The sequence below is a fragment of the Symphalangus syndactylus genome, chromosome 13, assembly GCF_028878055.3.
Source record: "Symphalangus syndactylus isolate Jambi chromosome 13, NHGRI_mSymSyn1-v2.1_pri, whole genome shotgun sequence".
NCBI classification, from domain to species: Eukaryota; Metazoa; Chordata; class Mammalia; order Primates; family Hylobatidae; genus Symphalangus; species Symphalangus syndactylus.
In genome coordinates, this window is record NC_072435.2 from 29,963,635 (window position 1) to 29,971,666 (window position 8,032).

The window sequence follows — 8,032 nt, forward strand, 5'->3', positions numbered from 1 at the left end:
ACCCAGGCTGGAGTGCAGTAGTATGATCTCAGCTCACTGCAACCTCCGCCTCCCGGGTTCAAGTGATTCTCCCGCCTCAGTCTCCCGAGTAGCTGGGATTACAGGTGCCTGCCACCACGCTCAGCTAATTTTTGTATTTTTAGTAGAGATGGGGTTTCACCATGTTGGCCAGGCTGGTCTTGAACTCCTGACCTCAGGTGATCTGCCCACCTCAGCCTCCCAAAATGCTGGGATTACAGGCGTGAGCCACCAGACCCAGCCTATTCATCTATTTGTCTGAGACCTCCACATGTCAGGCTCTCCTGGAGCTGTGTTGGTCAGGGCAGGCTGGGCTGTGGTCCTCAGGCAGCAGAGGTTTCTCTCTTTTGTGGGCCAGCTGAGCGCTCTGCTCCATATCACACATGTACCCCGGGCCCATGGCACAGCCATCATCTGGAATGCTGCCAGTCCTTTGGCACGGGAAGAAAAGAGGATGGCACAGCAGGCAGTGACTCGCGAGGCTTGGACCTGATATGACACCTGTCCTCTTAGCTCACACTCAGCCAGAGTGGGTCACCTGGTCATGCCGAACTTCAAAGGGTCGCTGGGAAGCGCAGTCTTTTCATGTGCCTGGAAGGAGAGAAAGGAAAGATTGTTTATGGACAGCCCTAACTCCAGCCACAGGGTCACACAGAAAAAGCTGACCTTGACCCTTTCCTGCAGCAGGGGTGGATGTAGGAGTGAGAGCGCTTAGAACACCATGATAATAACTCTTTCCTGTAGTTGAGTCATGCCAAATGCCCTGTCAAAATTTAATCCATTGGTATCAAAGCTATATAAAAACTTTTAAAAATTCAGGCTAAGCGTGGTGGCTCACACCTGTAATCCCAGCACTTTGGGAGGCCGAGGTGGATGGATCACTTGAGCCCAGGATTTCAAGACCAGCCTGGTGAACATGCAAAACCTGTCTTGACTAAAAATAACAAAAATTAGCAGAGCATGGTAATATGCACCTGTCTTCCTAACTACTCGGGAGGCTGAGGCACAGGAATTGCTTGAGTCTGGGAAGGGGAGGTTGCAGTGAGCCGAGATCACAGTACTGCACTCCAGCCTGGGTAATAGAGTGAGAATGTCTCAAAAAAAAAAGTTCAAATCCAAACAGATAATCCATCATCCGCCTTCCTAATCCAGGAATGTAGCACCCTGAACCTCCCTTTAAAATGGCTTGATCATAGTACATCCTTTTTTGTGTGAGAATAAGATGAATTTATACACAAAGCCTTAGAACAGTGGCTGGGCGTGGTGGCTCACGCCTGTAATCCCAGCACTTTGGGAGGCCAAGGTGGGCAGATCATCTGAGGTCAGGAGTTCGAGATCAGCTTGGCCAACATGGTGAAACCCCGTCTCTACTAAAAATACAAAAATTAGCCAGGCATGGTGGCGCATGCCTATGATCTCACCTATTCCGGAGGCTGAGGCAGGAGAATCTCTTGAACCCGGGAGGCAGAGGTTGCAGGGAGCCAAGACTGCAACACTGCACTCCAGCCTGGGTGACAAGTGAAGCTCCATCTCAAAAAATTAATAAATAAATAATAAATAAAATGGCTTGATAATAGTACATACTTCTTTGTGTGAGAATAAAATGAGCTGATACACAGAAAGCCTTAGAACAGTACCTAGCATGTAGTAAATGCTCAGAAATATATGTGACTATTCGTAGGACAGCGATAAAGATGGAAAGGAGTGTAGTGTTTTCTATTATTTATTTATTTATTTATTTATTTATTTATTTATTTATTTATTTTTGAGACGGAGTCTCGCTCTGTCGCCCAGGCTGGAGTGCAGTGGCGCAATCTTGGCTCACTGCAACCTCTGCCTCTTGGGTTCAAGCAGTTCTCCTGCCTCAGCCTCCCAAGTAGCTGGGATTACAGGCGCCTGCCACCATGCCTGGCTAATTTTTTTTTTTTTTTGTATTTGAGATGGGGTTTCACTGTGTTCGCCAGGCTGGTTTCGAACCCCTCACCTCAAGTGATGCTCCCACGTTGACCTCCCAAAGTGCTGGGAATACAGGCATGAGCCACTGAGTCTGGCCTGTGCTCAGCAATATTTGAGCCATTTTTCCTTACAGAAAGAGAAATACTTATTTTTGTGTTTTAAATAAAACTGGTGTAGGAAAGTTAAAAAAAAAAAAAACTCTATTTCTCCCCTTACAGCTGCACAGGAGGGGACATCCACATATCTTTTCTCATTAATTTGATAAATATTTATTGAGCATGTACTATGTGCCATATATTGTACTAGGTTCTGGGGATGGAAGAGTAAAGGAGAAATTTGAAAATGACATTTCAGGACGGAGGTGGAAAGGCAGCTCCTCTGAGGTGTGGCTCCTGGCAGTGGAGCTGCTATTCTTCCTCCCTGGGGGCCCAGGAAGTCTCATCTTGGCGTGGAGCTGAGTCGTGACCACCAGCCCTATCTACCATTTCGGAGCCATTTCCTCCTCTTTCCTTCCAAAGACAGCAGAGTAAGCACAGCAGACCGAGGCTTCTGATTTGCTCCCCCTGCAAAGCGGCCTCATAGACCACCACAGTGCGACGGACTCAGGCTAACCACGCTCTCTGTCACCTCAAGGGTCCTAGTCCTGCACCGAGCAGGTTCACCTCCTCTACCTTCCCCTGGACCAGGGTTGAGCTCGCCACTTTTAGATGGTCAACCCTGCAGCACCCAGCTCAGAATACATCGAAGGCCACTTTAGAGATGCCTGAGAATTCAACCTAGGTTTTTGATTTTTTTAATTTTTTGAGACAGGGTCTTGCTCTGTTGCCCAGGCTGGAGTGCAGAGGTGCAATCTCGGCTCACTCCAGCCTCCACCTCCCGGGTTCAAGTGATTCTCATGCCTCAGCCTCCTGAGCAGCTGGGACTACAGGTGTGTGCCACCACGCCAGGCTAATTTTTGTATTTTTCGTAGAGACGGAGGTTTCACCATGTTGTCCAGGCTGGTCTCAAACTCCTGGCCTCAAGTGATCCTCCCGCCTTGGCCTCCCAAAGTGAAAAAGACATTTTAAAGTTTGACCTCTGGAATGCCTTTAATTGACATGGTACAGTCTAAGAGAACAGCAGGCAAGTGCAGCTCAATCTAATCAGCAAAAGTGGAGAAGGATGAATTAAATTGTACTCAATAGCAGTGAAATTACGGGTATTTAGTCGTTTTCCTCCTCCAGAAGTGAGGCAGAAACAGGCACTGCCACATCCAGGCTGTGTGGTCTTGGGCCAGTGTCTTCAGCACTCTGAGCTGTTACTCATCCTGAAATCAGAGCTGGCAGCGAATCCCAGAGGCAGCTTTGTGTGGTGGGGAAGGCTCACTGGGAGGCAGTGTGGGTGTGAACCGGTTCTTCATCATAATCTCTGTCAAGTGAAAAAACATGGGGATAATCTAGAACAGTGGAAAACCCTATCCCAGACTCTTAAGAGAGTCAGGAAACCATTTTAAGGTGAGCTGACCAGCATTTAAAAATAGGAATAGGCGGGGCCTGGTGACTCATGCCTGTAGTCACAGCACCTTGGGGGGCTGAGGCAGGCAGATCACCTGAGGTCAGGAGTTCGAGACCTGCCTGGCCAACATGGTGAAACTCCGTCTTTACTAAAAATACAAAAATTAGCTGGGCATGATGGCGGGAGCCTGTAATCCCAGCTACTCAGGAGGCTGAGGGAGGCTGAGGCAGGAGGATTGCTTGAACCTGGGGGACAGAGGTTGCAGTGAGCCGAGATCATGTCTGGGTAACAGAGTGACACTCTGTCTCAAAAAAAAGAAAAAAAAAAGGAATAGAGTGGAATATAAAGCATCGTGTAATACAGGGTGGTATTTTTAAAACTGAATTTTTTTTTTTTTTTGAGACGGAGTCTCGCCCTGTCACCCAGGCTGGAGTGCAGTGGCGCAATCTCGGCTCACTGTAACCTCTGCCTCCCGGGTTAAAGCAATTCTCTGCCTCAGCCTCCCTAGTTGCTGGGATTACAGGTACCCACCACCACACCCGGCTAATTTTTTTTTTTTTTTTTTTTTTTTTGAGACGGAGTCTCGCTGCTGTCGCCCAGGCTGGAGTGCAGTGGCGCGATCTCGGCTCACTGCAAGCTCTGCCTCCCGGGTTCACGCCATTCTCCTGCCTCAGCCTCCCGAGTAGCTGGGACTACAGGCGCCCGCCACCGCGCCCAGCTAATTTTTTGTATTTTTAGTAGAGACGGAGTTTCACCGTGGTCTCGATCTCCTGACCTCGTGATCCACCCGCCTCAGCCTCCCAAAGTGCTGGGATTACAGGCGTGAGCCACTGCGCCCGGCCTTTTTTTTTTTTTTTTTTAGTACAGATGGGGTTTCACCATCTTGGCCGGGCTGGTCTGGCACTCCTGACCTCGTGATCCACCTGCCTCGGCCTCCCAAAGTGCTGGGATTACAGGCGTGAGCCACTGCAGCTGGCCTAGATTTTGTTTTTAATTGTACATATTTATGGGATGCAGTGTGATGTTTCGATACATATATAAATTGTGCAGTGATCAAATCAAGGTTATTAGCAAATCCATCATCCCAGACACTTGCCATTTCTTTGTGGTGAAACATGCAAAACGTTCTAGCTATTTTGAAATATACAATCCATTACTGTTGACTATAGAGGGTGGTATTCTTTTGTAAAAGTATGCTGGTGCGGCCGGGCGCGGTGGCTCATGCCTGCAATCCCAGCACTTTGGGAAGCCGAGGCGGGCAGATCACTTGAGGCCAGGAATTTGAGACCGGCCTGGCTAACATGGTAAAACCCCATCTCTACTAAAAATAAAAAAATTAGCCAGGCGCGGTGGCAGGCGCCTGTAATCTCAGCTACTCAGGAGGCTGAGGCAGGAGAATCGCTTGAACCCTGGAAGTGGAGTTTGCAGTGAGCCGAAATCCTGCCACGGCATTCCAACCTGGGCAACAGAGCAAGACCTTGTCTCAAAAAAAAAAAAAAATGCTGACGCAGAATGATTTCTTACTGTGCGTCAGAATTTTGGAAGCCACTGGTAGACAGTCCTTAGTTTCATACAATGATTTTCAGACAACTGCCCATTCACCAATTCCAACCACCTCGCCCCACTGCCCAAATCAAACGTTTCTGGTCTCTGGGCGGCGCTGCCTTAGCAGGATCCGCCGCCAGGTGGCGCGCGCCCCACGCCCGGAGTAGGTTTTGTCCCATCCCGGCCTTAGATCTTCCAAGACAGCGATTTCCTTCTGGTCAGGTCTTTTCCCGAGGATCCACTTTACTCGTACTAGAAACTCTGACCTCGAATGCAGTTCCAGAAGCAGAACCCTGTAGGGGGTTTCAGGCGGCCAAGAAGGGAAGTGGCTCTCCTAAGACCGTCCTGGCTTCAGTCTATGGCGCTCATTAAATGCCTCCCACGCCAGACGAGTTCCCCGTCCCCGGAGCTCGCGTCGCAGGGGTGAGGACACACACGAACCCTCCTGCCCCTCATTCGCGGCCCCGTCAGTGCAGGGAGGCTCTGGCCTGGGGCTGAAGAGCCGAGTCTCTGGTGCCTGACAGCACGAGGGGGTTGAGTCCCTCCCGGCCACCTGCTGGCTGTGTGATCTTGGGCATCGTGCTTGGCCTCGCTGTGCCTCGGTTCCCCCCACTGTAAAATGGTAGTGATTAACAGCAGCCACTTCACAAGGCTGCAGGCGTTGCATGAGTTAATAGGTGCAAAGCGCTCAGAAGGGGGCCTGGCGTATGTTTGCCAAACCGATTGTTGAAAATTCTCAATTTACATCTGTGAGAACTGAGGACCAGTTGGGGGTAGGGGTGGGGAATCCCCAAAGTCGGCTAAGTTCAGCCTCAGCGACTGGAGGCGGGAGGGGTGTTCCCTCACCTACAGATATTTCCCCGCCTCCTGCCCCAGCCCCTCCTCCCCCAGTTGAATCCAGGAATTCCGATTTCAGCCACGGTCCTTTTCCTCCGCCCAGCACTCCCTGGGGGTGGGAGTGGACCCAGGCCCCTTGGCAAGGTCTGGAACTGTCCTGGCGTAGCAGCCTCCCCTCCTCCTCCTCATTCCTTCCAGGATGGGGAGGGCCAGGAGTCACCCAGATTCTAGGATAAAGCAGCAGATTCCTGGGAAACGCAGGCAGCAGGGGTCCTGGAGAAAGGGCCAAGCTTGAGCCGCCTCAGCCACAGCGGGGTCCCTGACCTGCAAGTCCTCCCCAAACACTGAAAGTTGAACTTAGCAGTGCTGGGGCCACGCAGAATGCACGCCTAGGAGCACCTCTGCTCTTACCAGTGGAGTTTCTCTTTTCTTTTCTTTTTTGAGACAAAGTCTCGTTCTGTCGCCCAGACTGGAGTGCAGTGGCTCAGTCTCAGCTCACTGCAACCGCTGCCTCCCATGTTCAAGCGATTCTCCCGCCTCAGCCTCCAGAATAGCTGGGATTACAGATGTCTGCACCATGCCTGGCTAAGTTTTGTATTTTTAGTAGAGATGGGGTTTCGCCATGTTGGCTGGGCTGGTCTCGAACTCCTGACCTCAAGTGATCCACCCACCCCGGCCTCCCAAAGTGCTGGGATTACAGGCATGAGCCACCGTGCCCGGCCTATTTTTTTCAGACAGTCTCACTCTGTCTGTTGCCCAGGCTGAAGTGCAGTGGCACGATCTCGGCTCACTGCAACCTCCTGGGCTCAAGTAATTCTCCTGCCTCAGCCTCCTGAGTAGCTGGGACTACAGGTGCATGCCGCCATGCCTGACTAATTTTTGTATTTTTAGTAGAGACGGGGTTTCACCACGTTGGCCAGGCTGGTCTTGAACTCCTGACCTCAAGTGATCCACCCGCCTCGGCCTCCCAAAGTGCTGGGATTACAGGCGTGAGCCACCGCGCCCGGCCAAGAATGCCTTTTATAAAATGCTCATTGGGAGGGCTTTGCGAGATTGGCGTTAGCAGTCGTGTTTATAATCTCTAAAGTGAGATATAGAACGAAGGTCTCTGGAATGACTATAACTAAGAAAGAATGAATGCCACCTGCACCCTACCTGCTTAGCCTTTCTTTTCCTGAAAGAAGCAAGGCACAAAGAAATATTCTACGCCATACCATCATACGTAACATAAACATCATCAAAACTAGAAAACAGGGTATTTGGGGATTTCTGCACAGGTGCAAACATAAAGATGAGCGAGAGGGGCGAGTGATACAAAATGAACCATAGCGGTTTCCTCTTGGGGCTGGAGATGTTGTCTGTGAGGCACAGACGTGAATTGCCTGGTGTTTAATGATGAGCTGTTTATGGGCTTGGATGGTGGGTATAAGGGTGATCACTTTATTAACTTTGAAATGTCGTGGTGGCGGGTGCTCGTAATCTCAGCTACTCATGAGGCTGAGGCAGGAGAATCACTTGAACCTGGGAGGCAGAGGTTGCAGTGAGCAGAGATCGCGCCACTACAATCCAGCCTGGGCAACAAGAGCAAAACTCCATCTCGGAAAAAAAAAAATGTATGTGTACATTTTCATACATTTCAGGTAGTCATATTTCCCAACTTTTATTTTTTATTATTTTTATTTTTACTTTTTTTGAGATAAGTTTCACTCTTGTTGCCCAGGCTGGAGTGCAATGGCACAATCTCGGCTCACCGCAACCTCCGCCTCCCAGATTCAAGCAATTCTCCTGCCTCAGCTGCCTGAGTAGTTGGGATTACAGGCATGAGCCACCACACCTGGCTAATTTTATATTTTTAGTAGAGATGGAGTTTCTCCACGTTGGTCAGTCTGGTCTCGAACTCCTCACCTCAGGTGATCCGCCCACCTTGGCCTCCCAAAGTGCTGGGGTTACAGGCATGAGCCAACATGCCCGGCCGTTTCCCAACTTTTAAAAGATTGAAAAGAGGCCGGGCACTGTGGCTCATGCCTGTAATCCCAGCACTTTGGGAGGCCAAGGCAGGCAGGTCACTCGAGGTCAGGAGTTTGAGACCAGCCTGGCCAGCGTGGTGAAATCTCGTCTCTACTAAAAATAGCAAATTAGCTGGGCGTGGTGGTGGGTGTCTGTAATCCCAGCTACTCGGGAG